Source organism: Mastigoproctus giganteus, chromosome 2 (genome assembly GCF_048544385.1).
Source record: "Mastigoproctus giganteus isolate SK-2022 chromosome 2, ASM4854438v1, whole genome shotgun sequence".
Classification (NCBI taxonomy): domain Eukaryota; kingdom Metazoa; phylum Arthropoda; class Arachnida; order Uropygi; family Thelyphonidae; genus Mastigoproctus; species Mastigoproctus giganteus.
The window spans coordinates 233,884,204-233,901,612 of NC_143576.1; positions in this window are offsets into that span (position 1 = coordinate 233,884,204).

Genomic DNA, 17,409 nt, shown 5'->3' on the forward strand with positions numbered 1-17,409 from the left:
TTCTCCCTGTCTGCCAGCACGACACACTAAGATTACAGTCTGAAGTGGCAGGTAAACACAATAAAACAAGCAAAGTCCAATTTTAGTCGAAAAGGAGGGGAGTAGAAATTTGCGTCAAATATGAGCGCGGTGGTAGAATACCACACTTAAATATTTTATCGGCTTTGGGCAAACAAAAATATTTTCGCTGTCAGTGGAGCAGTATCTTTGAAACACTGAAAATCGACCAGTAGCTGCAAGCAACCCCCATGCGTGCGTGAGACGGGGATATGGCACGCACTTTCTACCAACGTGGTTAGTTGTTTAGAACTTGATGACAGGCGTAATGTGGCCAAAGAAATCAAAAGATCGGTGGATAAATTGCAGTGTCTTGTTAAATAAATTGGTGGGTGTAGTCATCGGCGTTGGGCGGGTGATGACTGGTGCAGATTAACGCGGCTTCGGGGTTGCTTCGCACCGAACATTAGTAGGATGAGAAGAAAGAAAGAAAGAAAGGAAAAAAAAAAAGCTTGGAGTTATCGACAACGATATTTCGATTGGAGGCGGGTTTTTCTTTTCTTTTGGTATATAGGTCGATGGCACTTGTATGGAAGGAAAAAAAAAAAAAATCTTACGTGATAAAGATTTGTGTGGATAAATTGTGGCTTATGAAAGTCTTGTAAGAAAACAAACTTTCCTGATACGGTTGTGTGTTATTGAAAAAGCGAAAGTTACATTTTTCACCCTTCGATACAATACAGGATTGTATTCACGACGGATTATTGCATAGGTCACTCCACCTCTGTACCACTTGTGTGTGTGTATAGGACTGAACCGGTTGGTAGAAAATTAATTTAACATTCATCTACTATTACTAAATGTATACTGCGTTGTTAGAGGTTTGGAACATTATCCTCAAGTTGCAACGGAACATCGTATGCAATTTTCACAGAATTTCACAGTACATTATACCAGTCAATTTTTGACTTATACAAATAGCCCTTGAATACTTACGCTATCCTAAAAAAATTATACGGAACACTCATTGGTTTACACTCGTCTCTGACTCCTTTGACCTCTATGACACCATCCACCCTCCTGCAGCTCTTCTACCAACAAACGATACACTGCAGTGCCTATAGGCTTCCGTTCCTCGTACAGAACAGTGGACAGTTGAGTTACCGATGTGGGACCTGTTTTTCTGGCCCTTAACCGATATTCTGTTTTATACTACAGGTGTTCCACAAGGTTCAAATTGGGATAGCAACGCCGTAGGTGGCTACTTTAGCAATCAAAATAAAATGAGCCGGGAAGATATTTCAACTTATAAGTTGAAATCCGATAGATATGGGAAGCATTACCGCATTCAATCACGAGGATCATTATGCTTCCAGAATGATCTCATCTCCGCGATCAAACCCAACTTTATTTAATCACTAAATTTCCGTCTGAAAATTATAAATATAATTTAAGAAAAAAATTCTTATCTATTATTACGTGTTATATTATATTTATTTTTTAATGCGATCCTTGCGTTTTATTAAAACTTTGTGACCCACCGGTGAGTCGCAATCCACAGATTGAGAAACGCTAGTCTAAGTAATAATAACCAGAAATACTTTTTTTAAAAAAAGATTTTAGTTTTTTCAAGTGTATTTATTTTCGAGTTCAGTACTCAATTGTAAATTGAACATTCAAATGGCTGAACGTGAGTAAGGATGCTAAGTCATTGATACCATGAGATTTATTTTGGGCGATAAAATAATAAAATAAAATAAAAATCGAAAAGTTTTTGCTGGGTTAAAAAATACATCTCATGTGAACAATGAAGTTTGCTTTTTTATCGATTAGAAAATATATAATTAATATTTAATGGTCGTTTTACTGAAATAAAGTTCCATAGCGTTTGCTAATGAAGAGTATCGAGTAGGTCTAGTAAGGAAGAGCAGCACTCTTCGGGTATTAATCTACAAAAATAAACAGAATCTCAGCTGTTTCTGGCGAGCCTGAGGATAGAGAGAAACAAATCTTTTGCATTTTAATTGAGCCTGTTTTGTCCTGCCTGTCTGTTTTCAATTGAAAATCTGTCATTCGCAGCCAATACATAAGTAGATGCTGCGATGCATTTTGCAGCATGTGGAAGAGAAGATGCTACATAATTGCATTTCTATTTGCTTCCGTAAGTGCTCTCATTTATCTTCTATGATCCTCGGGTGCAGGAAATGTTCAAGGTCGTCTCACTTAAAGCACGCTGACAGTTGTATCTGCCCATGATGAATCGGGTCAAGTAGGCGGTCAATACTCTTTCGTACTTGACGGACACTTTTCCATGGATATTTTTATCACTGCTCGCCAGTATTTGGCTGTTATTTCTGCCTACTGAAAAATAAACACAAAGTCACATCTTCGATTTTATGAGTCAGAACCATCAGCATCGTCAGAAAGAAGTTAAAGGGATAACTTTTCATTTTAGATTATTCTTTTTCCAATTTTAATATTACAGTGTACCAGTTCTTCCATTATTTTGAAAAAAAAAAAAAAAATTATTTTTCAAAAAGTGATTTTGTATTTTTAAAATCAATTTTGTATTTTTTAAATCGATTTTTATTTTTTTGAATCGTATCTTTTTGTTTTTAAATTAATGTTTTCTATTTTTAATTTATTTACAATTTTTATAATGTTTTTAATTTTTTAAATTTAATTTTAACTGTATTTTTTATTTTTTCATTGTAATTTTTTTATTTAAAAATAGGTTTTTATTAAAAAAATTGATTTATTTTTAAATGTGACTTTTTATTTTTAAAATTATATTTTTATTTTAAAAATGTGATTTTTTAATTTAAAAAATATAATTTTTTATTTTTAAATAACTTTTTTATTTTCAGATTATTCTTTTATCAGCGTTAATATTGTGTGAACAAATTCCATTATTTGGAAAAAAGTGGTTTTGTTTATTAAAAATTGAATTATTTTATTTTTAAAAAGATTGATTTAGTATTTTTAAATCGATTTTGGGTTTTTTAAAATAATTTTTTATTTTTTGAAATCGAATTTTTTGTTTTATTTTTTTAAATGCATGTTTTTAAATTTAATTTTAAATGCAATTCTTAAATGTAATGTAATTTTTTATTTTTTTGAAATTGATTTTTAAATGTAATTTTTATTTTTAAAAATGTATTAAAACATATCTTCTCTTGAAGAAGATTTTTTAAATGCGTTTAAAAATTTAATTTTTAAATGTAATTATTTTTCGAAATTCATTTTTAATTGTAATTTTTTAAAATTGATTTTTAAATATAATTTTTATTTTTAAAAGTGTAATTTTTTATTCTTAAAAATATCTTCAAGAAAATTTTTTAAATGCAATTTTTAAAAATTTTAATTTTCAAATGTAATGTTTTATTTTTTAAAATTGATTTTAAAATGTAATTTTTATTTTTAAAAATGTATTAAAACATATCTTCTCTTGATTTTTTAAATTTTAAAATTAACCGCCAACTCTTAAACTACCTAGAAACTTTCCGTCTGATCAACGATCGCCAGTATGGTTTCCGTCAGTGTCGATCCAGTGGTGATATTCTGGCTTATGTTACCCATCTATGGACAAATTCAATGGAAAAGTTCAGTGAAATACAAGCAGTTCCTCTCGACATCTCAAAGGCTTTCGATCGTGTTTGGCATAAAGGTCTTCTAAACAAGCTTCCATCTTATGGTTTGCCAACTGTTTTTAGTAATTGGTTATCCAGTTTTCTCTCTGATCGCTCACTATGGGTGATGGTAGATGGCTCTCTGTCTTCTAACTTCTCCACTAATGCCGGTGTCCCCCTAGGTTCAGTTCTTTTCCCCACTCTTTTCCTCTTGTATATTAATGACCTTCTTCCATTGACTGGAAATCCTATCCATAGTTTTGCCGATGATAGCACATTGCATTTCACTTTCCATTTTGAGAAACCTTGTCCTGCTCAATCAGCTTCAACTTCTGGAAAATCTGCTACCAATTCCTTAAATGCCGATCTCCAGGTAATTTTCCAGTGGGGCAAAGCAACTTAGTTGATTTCAATCCTTCTAAAACTCAGTCTTGTTTTATGTCTCGCAAAAAGGATGCTACTGTTCCTATGTTTTGCTTTGGTGACACTCCGATTTCTAGGCAAGATGATATATCTCTTTTGGGGATTACTCTGACTTCTAATCTCTCTCGGCACAAGCACATTACAAATATTGCTTCCTCTGCATCTCAGAAACTTGGTTTTCTCTTTCGTTTTCGGCGTTACTTTTCTTCCAAACAGCTGCTCACTCTGTACAAATCTCAAATCCACCCTACCATGGAACGTTGTTCCCACATCTGGGGCGGTGCCCCCAAAACCACTGTCAGGCTTCTAGATTCCATTCAGAAGAGGGCAGTTAGGTTAATTAATGACTCTTCTCTAACAGAGTCTCTCCACTCGTTGTCTCATAGACGCACTGTTTCTGCTGCATGCCTTTTCTATAGATACTTCCATGGGCACTGTTCTTCTGAATTGGCTTCTATAATTCTCGCACTCTGTTTCAGAACAGTCCGAACACGTGCTGCCACCAGCCAACATCCATTTGCTAGCAGAGAAAAGGAGGTGATTGTCCCTCTGTATAAGGCAATGGTTAATCCACGCCTTGAGTACTGCGTACAAGTCAGGAGGCTTCATTTTAGGAAGGATGTAGATTTTCTTGAGCGTGTACAGAGAAGGGCAACAAGATTGGTGAAAAGAATGAAAGGATCCTCTTACCAAGAGAGGCTTAATTTCTGCAAATTGCAGCAGCTGAAGACTAAGCACCTGCGAGGTGATCTGATTGAGGTGTATAAGGCCTTGAATGGGTTGAGCACGCCGAATTCTGATGGGATCCTTCCACTTGTTCAGATTACGAACCTAATGGGGCATAAATTCAAATTGAGGAAAGACAGATGTAGAATAAATGTGCGGAAATTTGCCTTTATCCAGCGGGTGGTTAATTGCTGGAACAAACTTCCATCTTTCTTTGTGGAAGTTTATAGGTTAAATAAATTTAAGGAGGAACTGGACAAATATTTAGAGGGAATTGTTTTGTAAATTTTATTATTTTTTTTTGGCTGATGCTGCATAAGCTCATACACTTGCTTTCTTGCATCATATGCCACTACTACTGCAGGATGGAAGCCTACTGCTGCCCAATTTCAAACTCACAGAACCAACTTTTCATCTTCCTCGTTTATTCATTCAACTGCCGTTTTCTGGAACAACCTTCCTTCATGCGTATTTCCCGAAAATTACAGTCTACAGAAGTTCAAGTCTGTCAAGAAATATCTTCTTTCGTCTTCTGAACCTCCAACCCAAGCACGATACTAAGTACTGTAGGTTGTAATACCTCTCGTGTTTGGGGTTTTCATTAAAAAAAAAAAAATGCATTGTTTAAAAATTTAATTTTTGATGTAATTTTTTTTTAAATTGATTTTTAAATATAATTTTTATTTAAAAAAAATGTAATTTTTTTATTTTAAAAACTATCTTGAAGATTTTTTAAATGCAATTTTCAAATGTAATTTTATATTTTTTAAATGTAATTTTTATATTTAAAAATGTAATTTTTTATTTTAAAAAAATGTAAGTTTTTTATTTTTTAAAAATGTAATTATAAATAAAGCCAACGTGATTTACACGAATTTTATATTTTGTTGATGAAACACAGATGCAATGTGCCCTCTACCGGTAAAAAATATCGTTTTCAATCTAGAAACAGGAATTTAATTTTTGGTTTGGCCTCTGGTTGAAAATGAATAGATTCGAAAGAATGTACTGATACCAGTCATTGCAACCATATTATAAGAAACGAAAAGGGAAAAAAATAATTGCAGTAATTACTTTTACTCTCGTCTGCAATTATACTAAACTTAAACTGTCGTTTAAGACAGGATAAAATAAATCCCGTCTAGGACATCTTGTTAAATTTTTTTATATATATTTTTTCGTTACCCCAGAAACACAGTGTTTGTTTCATTGTGAACGAGGAATCTACTGATTAATTTTTCATGCTACTTTTTTTTTTCTGAATTTCACTCTGAAAAAAAAAAAAAAAAAATCCTCGGAACGTTTTTTTTTTATAGCTTACTTTTAAAGCCTTGCCACTTTGTCTAGGTTAATTAAATTCTCGCTTATTTCTTGGGATATTTTTTTAATTTCCTTTCCTCTTTGTCTGTTTCTGTCTGAAGAACTGTTTAAAATAAACTGTAATTACGACATTGGATGCATGGCTGGAGTGTTGTGGGCGTGTGAGACGCGAAGGCGAGGTAGTGGGGGTAATGAAGAGGGGGAAGAACACAAAATAACAAATGCTAAATTTGTTACGAGGGTCAAAGAAACTTTTCCATCTTTCAACAGACATAATGAAAAGCAACAGTGTAATTATTTATACAAAAATTGGCCATGTACGTTTCGTTATTAATGCGCATGCGTCAGCTACAAACAGATATTGTTGCGTAACTGGAACAAGCGCGTGATATTAATAGCATTTGAAATGTACAATATCTTGAAGCAGACTAATTAAGTTATCTTTTAATTTGCATTTTTTTATCTGCTGCTTATATCTGCTGTCTTTTCTTCTTGTTGACACAAGAAATGGTCCCCCCTCTCTCTCTCTCTCTCTTTTAAATCACCACAAAGAAAATCAAGAAATTGAACTAAGGTTCAATTTCTTGATTGATAATGATGGATAATCTCTCATGGATAATGAGCAACTTCTAACAGCATAATGGATTTGTTCCTAAGAGACAAGCAATCCATTGAAGATGTGTCCAGGTGATTCTGAAAATACAAGGTTTGACAAGTAGTATTAATAAGACCAAGTGATGCAAGGACAAAGAATTCTTATTTTTATTTTCGAAATAAAATAATAATAGACATAAAAATTAAAATAAAATGGAATGTTTATATGATTCATATTCTCACAAAATAACTATCCAGTTCCTTTTTGAACTTAGCCAGAATTCACCTCCTTTGTTGCCCTTGGAGGAAACTTGTTCCAGTGTTGTAATTCAAATGTGGTCTGAGCATCTTGTGTAGAGGGAGAACGATGTTCTTTTGCCAACTAGCAAAGGGTCCATAGACACGACACCATGTGCCTTTCTAGCCACCCGTTTACACTTCGTGGAAAATTTCATGCCAGTTTGAATCGTAACACCTAAGTCTTTACCATCTTGAGCAGCTTTTAGTTCTTCTACCCCCTAGCTTATACTCCAGGATGTCTGTTCTTCAAGTGAACTACAAGAGTTGTTGCTGGATATGGGGTTTTGTTTTTCCAGTGGTAGTGTCCAGTGGGTGTATTTTGTTGAGGAAGAAAGATTCCTATATGTGAGCCAATTGAAAGGTAGTTGCACCAATGTCTATCCTGTGCTACAATACATCTGTCCATTGAATATTTGGCTAATATATATAGTATATAATTCACAGTTATGAATTTTCTAAAGCTACTGTTTTGATTACACATTATTCTGAGTTTTTGGTTAGTCAATGGCTCGCAAGGTAGCAATATTGGTAGATTTTATCTGGGTATTCCAGATTTTTGATTCAGAAAAGTAAATCTTCCTTAGAGTATGAGACCTTTATAACTAATCTAAACCTCTCTCTCTCTCTCTCTCTCTCTCTCTCTCTCTCTCTCTCTCTCTCTCTCTCTCTCTCTCTCTCTCAATGAATTAATTTTGACGATTTCTTTTAATTAATACCCAGTAGTTGCCATCGATAGTCCACGCTTCTCCATTACTCGAATTCAGTGAACTACAAACAGATATAGAAAAGTTCATGGTTTCTCCACCAGGTGGCAACACTCTCCCGTCTAAATGAAGAAGAGCATACTTATCTGTATGATATAAAGCTACTGTTGCAGATGTCGCTAACACGAATCTACATAAGAATTGGATTATTTTTTCCTCCTGCGAATTGCCATTGAACACTTTAGAATTTGGGACTTTTGCATCAAGGTTCGTCATCAGAATGGTAGCCGTGTGTAATGACGTAATACCCCAAGTGCCCGGATGTTCATCTAAAGGCAGTGAATCTATTCCTCTTCTGTTAGCAACTGATTGCGTACATTTTTCTACAGTTCGTTTTATCTGTCGTACGAGTGGCCTCATTTTTAAAATTTTAACAACCCCTCCGCCAAGCATTCTGGAAGAAAATCTTTAGACAATTACACTAAGCAGAGAGAGAGAGAGAGAGATTCATCTCCCAACTGCTTCCTATTAACCATTACAGTACTGTGATGATGTGGCGTGGAAATCTTTGCACGGTTGCTCGAACTTCTATCACAAGCTGATCAGCTGTCACTGATGGAAACTACAACAGGTTTCCGCTAAGACGATCTCTCTCTTTTGCTTTTGTCTGTTCTTCCGAAAACTAAGAGCTTCACACATCTGCTTCTAATAGCTAAATGCTTCCGACTTAATCTTCTGTGAAACAAAAAACAATTACGGACGCTAGCATGAAAACAAAACTTGAAAAAAAATAAAATAAAAATTCGTTCAAATTTCCTTTTTATTATGTAGTTTCGAGGTTATTTTTATAGCCTGGAAGAAGCTTGATTAAATTTTGCATAGAGGCAGAAAATAACTTTGAATTTTTATTCGTCTTAAGCAATTGTTATGGATATTATGAACTGGTAATGTTTATTGTTAATACCCTCCAATATTCGTTATTGGTTTACTGAATAATCTCTTCCCCTAATCGTCGAAACCAATAGTTAATCCAATCGATTAATCATATTTAGTTCATCCCTTATTAATTTAATGATATGTTAACCTTCTCTTTCTCTGACCCAGTGAGAATCATCTGCTTTGGTTGTCAAACAACTGATTGAGTTCAGATCCGGAAAGGTTGAGGACCAATGGTAACATTCTCTTTCTCAAACCATGTCTATATTTCTGGCTTAGTTCTATGGTCCACTTCCCTATTGGGCAATATCTTTTCAATGAGGACAAGTGAGAGCATTGACAAGTGGACAATGATCACCACCATCGGTGGATGGCATCTATCCAATTATGTTAAAGGAGGCAGCGAATGATGTAAGCGAGCCCTTACTATAATTATGAGAGCATCCTTGGATTCAGGGAAGGTCCCTGCGGACTGAAGATGTGAAATATATCCCCAATTCACAAGGCAGGATCAAAGGGTGACACGAGTAATTACAGACCTGTTAGTTTAACTTCTGTTCAGGGAAAATAATGGAGTCACTGGTTAAAGAAGCATTGCAGAATCATCTAGATAAGACTTCAGTTATAGCTCGGACACAGCATGGTTTTGTTAAGAGGAAGTCTTGTCTGAGCAATTTGAATGGATACCACGATATGGTTACAAAGGAACTGGACGCAAAAAATTATTTTGATATCATCTACTTGGATTTCAGGAAAGCTTTTGATACTGTTGCGCATGGAAGACTGCTGTGCAAATTGGAGCAGTGTGGCATTGGAGGCAAACTGCTGGCATGGATAAACGGATGGTTGAGTGGGAGAAGACAGAGAGTGGTAATCAATGGACGCTGCTCATCGTGGACTTATGTTATTAATGGAGTCCTCCAGGGTTTGGTATTGGACCCATTGTTGTTCTCTATATTGATCAATCATATTGATGAAGGCGTATCAGGCTTAATGTCTAATTTTACAGATGATACGAAGGTTGGCAGGGTGGTCAATAGAAGTAATAGCCGTATGTTTCTGCAACAGGGTATAGAAAAGTCAGGCAGATAGGCTGAGAAATGGCAATCGAAGGGGAAATGGGAAATTCCCATTTTAAAATGGGTATTGGCAAAGATTGACAAATGCAAAGTACTGCATATGGACAGCAGGAACCCCAAAGTAACGTACCAATTGTATTATGTACTACACTAACGGCAGTGGAAAATGTAAAACACCTGGGCGTAATTTTGGCAGTTGGATATGAAGTTCTCTGAGCAATTCAGACAGGCTGCCATGACAGCTCCATCGGTTTTGTTAATAATATACAGGAATTTTGCTAGCAGGAATAAGGAGGTGACCATTGCATAATCTTGAGTACTACATACAGGTCTGGAGTCCTCATTTTAGGAACGATGTGGTGTTGTAGGCACGAGTACAAAGAAGGGCAACGGGATTGTTCTTACCAAGAGAGGTTTTAGTTTTGCATTTTGCAGCGTCTCGAGAATAGGCACATGCGAAGTTGATTTGATGGAGATGTTTAAGGCTTTGAATGGATTGAACAAGTTCTGTGCTGATGGGATTTTTCCTCTTGCTCAGACTATGCATATAAGGGGGAATAAATTCAAATTGGGGAAGAACAGTTACAGAATATATGTTCGGAAGTTCCTCCTTAGTCAGCGTGTGGTTGATTGCTGGAACTGACTTCGAGTTGTTGTTTTGGGAGTTGATTTCTGAAATAAATTCAAGCAGCAACAACTAGACTGGATAGTTGAAATGGGAAGTGTTCTTTCTTTTGCTCATTCTGTACGAGCTTGCTTTCTTGCAACATTTGCCACTATTAATGTTATTGTCAATGCTGATGTTCAATTCAGATGTTAGTTAACCTCTATTAACAATTAACCTTTGTTAACAATTAACAACTAACATCTGCAATTAAACTCTGTGATAGAGGATAATGGAGATTCATTAGAGGGGTTAATTGTTTTATCTTTTGGTGACAATTGCACTTCTTTGTCCGTTCCAAAAGTCAATCACCTCGCTTCTTCGCCTTACATTTTTGGTCGCAGTTGATTGAGTCTATCCACTGATGTTTTCCGAACTGTTTTCTGTTCACTGCAAATCCAATAACACTAGTTTTTGAACTCTCGACAATTGTGGTTGTCCTCTCAGATGCCTATGTGGGTATCAGAGTGGTTATAACCACTGTGCTCCTGACACCGCGTTGCAAAGGCCCAAATTCGAATGCCATTAATAATGCAAGGAACATTTATGGGCTTTTCATTCCTTTGCTGAATTAGTCGGTGTGGACAAAAAAGAAAATTCCGAATTTGTCTCCCACTCTGGAAATTCGGGTGTTCATCAAGCGCAATAAGCAAATTGACCAGAGAACACGTGCAACTCATGGACAGTTTTTTGTCCTGTCTGCTGTAGCTCCTACAAAACATGCACTGATAATCATACCGCTTTGGAAGTCCGTGAAATCCTGTTCTATCTCCAATGTCAACGAACTGAATTTAGATACGAATCATTCAGCTGTATATTGCATTCCTGAACATTTCAAATATCACCTGACATCTTAGATTTACATATTTTTGCACACAGCTAAAACGTACATGGGCCTAATAAAGTGGCCAGGTAGTGTATTTTGACGTTTACACACTGCTCGACAAAATTAACAGAACGAAATGTTTTTCATGAATATTTTTTTTTGAACAGGATCGCCGAAGGCGAATATTTGACATAATAGGCATCCTGGCATGCAAATTCCGGGTATCCAGTACAAATCGATCTACACCCTTAGATCCTTAGTTTAAAGAAAAACAACGGCAACATGCCCAATTCAAGATATCACCCACAGAAAGATCATACTCAGCGTACTCAATAGCCAGATATGGTTTCCAGAAATCCAAGAAGCAGGCTATAAACTCGTTCATGGAGAAGAGGATAGCGGGTGGCCAGCGATCCTGGTTGGCCAATCACCTCCGGTCAGCAGAATCGTTAGACCTGGCCGAATGGTGCGATCATGTAATCCGGTTTATCAAAACAGACAGTGCCGCTGCGGACTTCCCCTGGAACAGTGTACACTGCGACATCACTAATCTCACTAACGTGACGATTGGCGAAGAGGAGCTAATCAAAGCCATCAACGCCCTGTCCAATAAAAGATCAATGGGAAGTGACTCTATTCCCACCTTTTGCCTTAAAGTTGCCTCCTACTTGATCAGTGATGAGCTGACAAAGTTGTTTAATAGAATTTTACAACATGGAGTCGTCCCAAATGCTTGGCTAAATTATAGAGTCATCCCAATTCCAAAGGTGCAGAATCCGATCTCTACTGCTGACTATAGGTCATGGGGTTTTGTCAATGATATATAGGAATTTTGCTAGCAGGGAAAAGGAGGTGATTATCCCTCTGTATAAGGCAATGGTCAGGCCACGCCTTGAGTACTGCGTACAGGTCTGGAGGCCTCATTTTAGGAAGGATGTAGATTTACTTGAGCGTGTACAGAGAAGGGCAACAAGATTGGTGAGGGGAATGAAGGGATCCTCTTATCAAGAGAGGCTTAAGTTCTGCAAATTGCAGTGGCTGGAGACTAGGCACCTGCGCGGTGATCTGATTGAGGTGTATAAGGCCTTGAATGGGTTCAGCACGCTGAATTCTGATGGGATCCTTCCACTTGTTCAGATTACGAACCTAAGGGGGCATAAATTCAAATTAAGAAAAGACAGATGTAGATTAGATGTGCGGAAATTTGCCTTTAGCCAGCGGGTGGTTAATTGCTGGAACAAACTTCCATCTGTCGTTGTGGAAGTTGATAGGTTGAATAAATTTAAGGAGGAACTGGACAGGCATTTGGAGGGAATGGTGTGATTTTTTTTTTTTTTTTTTTTGGCTGATGCTGCATAAGCTCATACACTTGCTTTCTTGCATCATGTGCCACTACTACTACTACTACTACTATTTCAATCTCCTCCCCTTTTCTCAAATGCCTGGAGAAGTACTTGTTTAAAGTGGTTGCCAATCAGATCCTTTCCCAGAGACCTCAGCATACAAATTACGCGCCCTCACAAAGATCGCCGAAACATGCATACAGGCTCTGAATTTGAAAACCCTTCAAGCCTGGAAGCAAGGCTATGTTATGCATGCTGTTTTTCTGGATCTGAAAGCGACCTTTGACTCAGTGCAAGTTAAGCAACTTATGTGCCTCCTGGAGAACTACTACGGTTTCACGGGTAATGTCTCGAAGCTCCTCAGAAATTTGCTGACCAAGAGGTGCCTTGCCTTCCAGCAAGGGAATAACTGCATCAAAAAACAGGTGGAAGTCGGTATACACCCCAAGGTGGATCGTTGTCGGCACTGCTTTTTTCAGCAATATTTATTCCATTAATGAATGAAATATTGGCGTTTATGGGCTACGCTGACGACGTTGTATGGTACCTCTCAAGCCCGGCTAACACTTCACTGGACCAGGCAGAGGAATTACCGAATTCTATCATCCTGAACAAATATCTGTCCTCTTTCTGTGAATGCGCTACTTATTTTGGGCTTAAAATAAACCCTAAAAAGTCTAAATATATCATCTTCTCACCTAGAGCACAAGCAGACGTCAATCCAGCAGCCTCTCTGCAGCCCACCATTGCGGGACATGTTCTCGTCGCCACTCATTCAAGGAACAAATCCAGCAACTGCGTTCAAGAGCATTACGGGCTTTCTGAGGTATGAAACTTGATCTCTGTAGAGCGCACAACAAGGAAACAGTCAGAAAATTTCTCCTCTACTACTTTAGTTCTATCATCAGTTATGGTATAGAAGTTTGGTTGGCTGCTCCTATGTCCAGTCTGAAGATACTCTGGGGTCTGGAATTCTGGGTCCTAAAGTGGGCCAACAATTGGGCTCACCTACCCTATACAACATCAAAATCACAGCTCTGCATAAATCTCAGATACACCCGGCCCAGCACCTGGCATATGCGAGGAAGCTCACAATGGCCCTTAATTTGTGCTCCGCTGCTCTCGACTTCGTTAATATCTGGGAAATCGTAGGCTGGAGAATCCCTGGTAGAGCCCTCAGAAACCGTCCAGTGCTCTGTTATAACCTGCAGAGGCTCTCGACCTTCAAGTGGCACTTCCCGAACAGCATCATCGGCGCGCTGAACTCCGCAAACATTGATTTGGATGTGTGGTCCAGAGATTCTGCCTACAGAGAAGAAAAGCACAAATCCATAGTGAAGTGGAGTCAGCATTCCTGCAATTGTCAGTGCAACTAGCCAACTACCAGTGAAAGTCTCCACACTGCCTCAATGTGTTGCAGCTTGTATATAATAACTATAAAATCAATATAATGCAATATATAAATTCTGTATAATCAATCTATTATAATAACTATAAAATCCATTGATTGCAATATTAGCTGTGTATATCGACTGTGGCCAGAAGATCTGGCCACGGTCGCCCGAGGGCTACGTCAACCAGAAAAAAGTCCTCCCGGTATCAGAGTTGGTAGGATCGCCGTCCTCCATACACAAGGTGAAAAAGACCTGAGTTCGAGTCCCGTCAATGATGGGAGGAATTTTTAACGCCTTTTTCACAAAATAGCCCTTATACCTGTCCGGAGTTTCTCGCTGTTTCCTCATTTCACAGTGGCACACCACTCTACCAAATTTTGTCCCGCTTCGTCGCAAGCTGCACGAGTTACACCACGTTTTCTACGTGATCTGTTAATTTTGTCGAGCAGTGTACTTTGAAGACTGCGATTAGAATTCCACTGCACTTTCTTTCGTTATTATACTCAAATGCTGTCCATTGAAACTTTGTGATTTGTACTGCAGGTGGATGAACAAAATGGCAGAACTAAAGGGATTAATTCGCCTGCACATCTCTCGACAGTGTTAATCAGTGACAAAACTACTATATCATTAGGTCTCCCCTGTGGAAGGGCTCGAAGTATTAGGGAGGGCCCAGGATGATTTGTTTTCCGTGGGGGTAAACGGTGGGGGAAGAAGAATTTGCAGTTTCGCTACCGGTGTTAACGTTCTCTGACACTATCGGCCTTTATCAGCTTGTCTTAAGTGCTTGACACATCGTAGATTATCGTGAAGTAGAAAGAACGTGAGACCTACAGTATGAGCAAAAATAAAAAATAAAATAAATAAGGCGCCATTTGTTGTAATTTTCCCGCTCTCTTTGTTTATGTCACAGTGCTACATTAGCTCACTTTGACAGTTTGCTAACTAAGGCGTCGGTTCTGAAAGTGTTTTCTATTAACTGTTTGGTTGCGGTGGTGTCATGGTGCGGAAACAAGAACACGGTCTCTTGCTCTTCTATCAAGGCGTGTTCAAGCGTTGCTGATGTAAAGTACAGACTTCCGGCGAGAGAGACCACCTTTTCTCTTTGTCAGCATTTCTTAAAATCTTGGCCATTGTTTCATACGTTCAGTTGACAAAGAAATTGCAGAGATGAAAATTCTTTTGTAACCTTTGCAGCTGGATGGAGTAGGACTTGTGCGATAGAACGACAGTTAAAAGATGGCTGGATAGGGAGAAAAGCACTTCTAGACCGAGGAAATGTTTTAAAAATACCTACTGTTAAGTCACGTCAAGTGAAAGAAGAAAAAAAAAAAAAATAGAGCGTGTTACAAGTTTTAAAATGACAAAAAAAAAACAAAAAAAAACTCACTAATGGAGCAACTTTCATCAATGTAACTTTTAATGTCTATGAAAGCAACAATATCCAGCGTGTTCAGTGAAATGACGTACTCAACAATACATAGTTTGTCATGTGACCTGAAATCCATCCTGGTGATTCTCGTAAAGCAACAATATCCAACATGTCTCGTGAAATGACGTACTCAACAATGTTCTACACGTGTTGTGAAATATACATTGAGCATTCTCCTGAAGCAAATGTCTCGTGAAGTGTCTAATTTGTCACGTGACCTGAAATCACATTTATGATTCTCGTGAAGCAACACTATCCGGGTGTCTCGTGAAATGACCGTGCTCAACAATGTATAGTTGTGCACTTGTTTTGAAATATACATTGATGAGTCTCCTGACGCAACAATATCTAACGTGTCTCGTGAAGTGGCACAGTCGATGTCTAATTTGTCACGTGACTTGAAATCCGCCGTGGTGATTCTCGTGAAGCAACAATATCCAGCGTGTCTCGTGAAATGACGTACTCAACAATGTCAGTTGTTGTGCACGTGTCCTGAAATATACATTGATGATTCTCCTGACGCAACAATATCTAACGTGTCTCGTGAAGTGACGCACTCAATGTCTAATCTGTCACGTGGCCTGAAATATACGCTGGTGACTCTCGTGAGTCTGTTTTGAATAGAAATTTATATTTAAAGAATTATTAAAGACTGGAATATCCCTTATGGAAGTTTAACAGCGATAAGAAATTACTGTCTGATAATCCGTCAGCAAAAAGACTGCAGCAATGTCAGATTAACAGGTACTGCGGATTATTGAAAATTTCTTTAAAAATAATCCTTAAAGTAAACCAAAATTTTTAGTGTCTATGTGTATGTATGTGTGTGAAATTATTTATTTCCAGTGCATCTAAACAACACAAATAGTGTGGGGGGGGGAATCACATTCCAAGTCATGTTCTGATTGGTCTACTGTTGGTTTATTGGATTTTCGTATAACCAGGTGTCGGGCTATTGAACTTATATTACGTTTCGACTTTTATTCAGAAAACTTTTTCCAATCAGCAATCCATAGCTTGCTTTCAGCAATTTTTCTTGTTTGAAATTACTTTAAAAATGAAAAAGTTCAAGTACGTTAGGATGTGTACACCCTGTGGTCTTAAAATTATGCACAGGGTGGTCATTTTAATTGAGAGTCCATGAAAATGCGAATAACATTGAGTAAAAGAGTGTTAGAGACATGAAATTTAAAAGTAACGTTCTTTATTCTTTGACGTCACATAATTTTCGCAAAACGCTAAATATAATCCGCATCCTAGTCACAACTGAATATGGCGAAACATGTTCAAAAACATTGCCTGCAGAGTGTTAGGATGGATGTTGGTAATGACGTTGGATACGATGCTTTTCAGGGTGCCTGGATTATTGTTGCATGCATTGTCTTTGACATATCTTCACAAAAAGGAGTTTAATAGTGCAGCAAGTTTGGTGAGTGAGGTGGCCATATTCAGTTTGAAACTGTGCAATCTTCGAAAAAAGGCTTGGCCACAGGCTAACGTCAAGACTCAGTGAGGTGCCCCAGGAACTCATGGACTATGTTAATGTACTACTGAGACTAAACACCAATATTCACAGAGTGAAGTGGAGTTTCATGTGCTGCACACGGATTTTCCGTACACTAACAGACGAGTGTTCTGAGAGATTAGATTCCTAGTCAGATAAAACCAAACCTTATCGGAGAAGAAAGTTCATTTAACATCCTAAGGTCTTTTCCGCCCAGTTTATTATGATGATAGCGATATTAAGAAATGCTACTCGTAAATTTCATGTCTCTAGCACTCTTTTACTCGAAGTTATTGGTATTTTCATAATGTCTAGAATTCTAAACCGAAAGGGTAAAGAAAAACACCCAGAACATTCCGAGAGGACTTTTATCTTGTAGGCGCAAAAGAAAAAGGAAAAAAAGTTCCATGCCATTGACACCATCATAGAGAATTTCGTTTTTTAAAAGAAATAAGAGCGTAGTGTGTCTCCTGCGAAATGTATCGGTCTTAGATGAGTGCGAAAACTATTTGATTGAAAAGCGCAGATAAATTTCAAA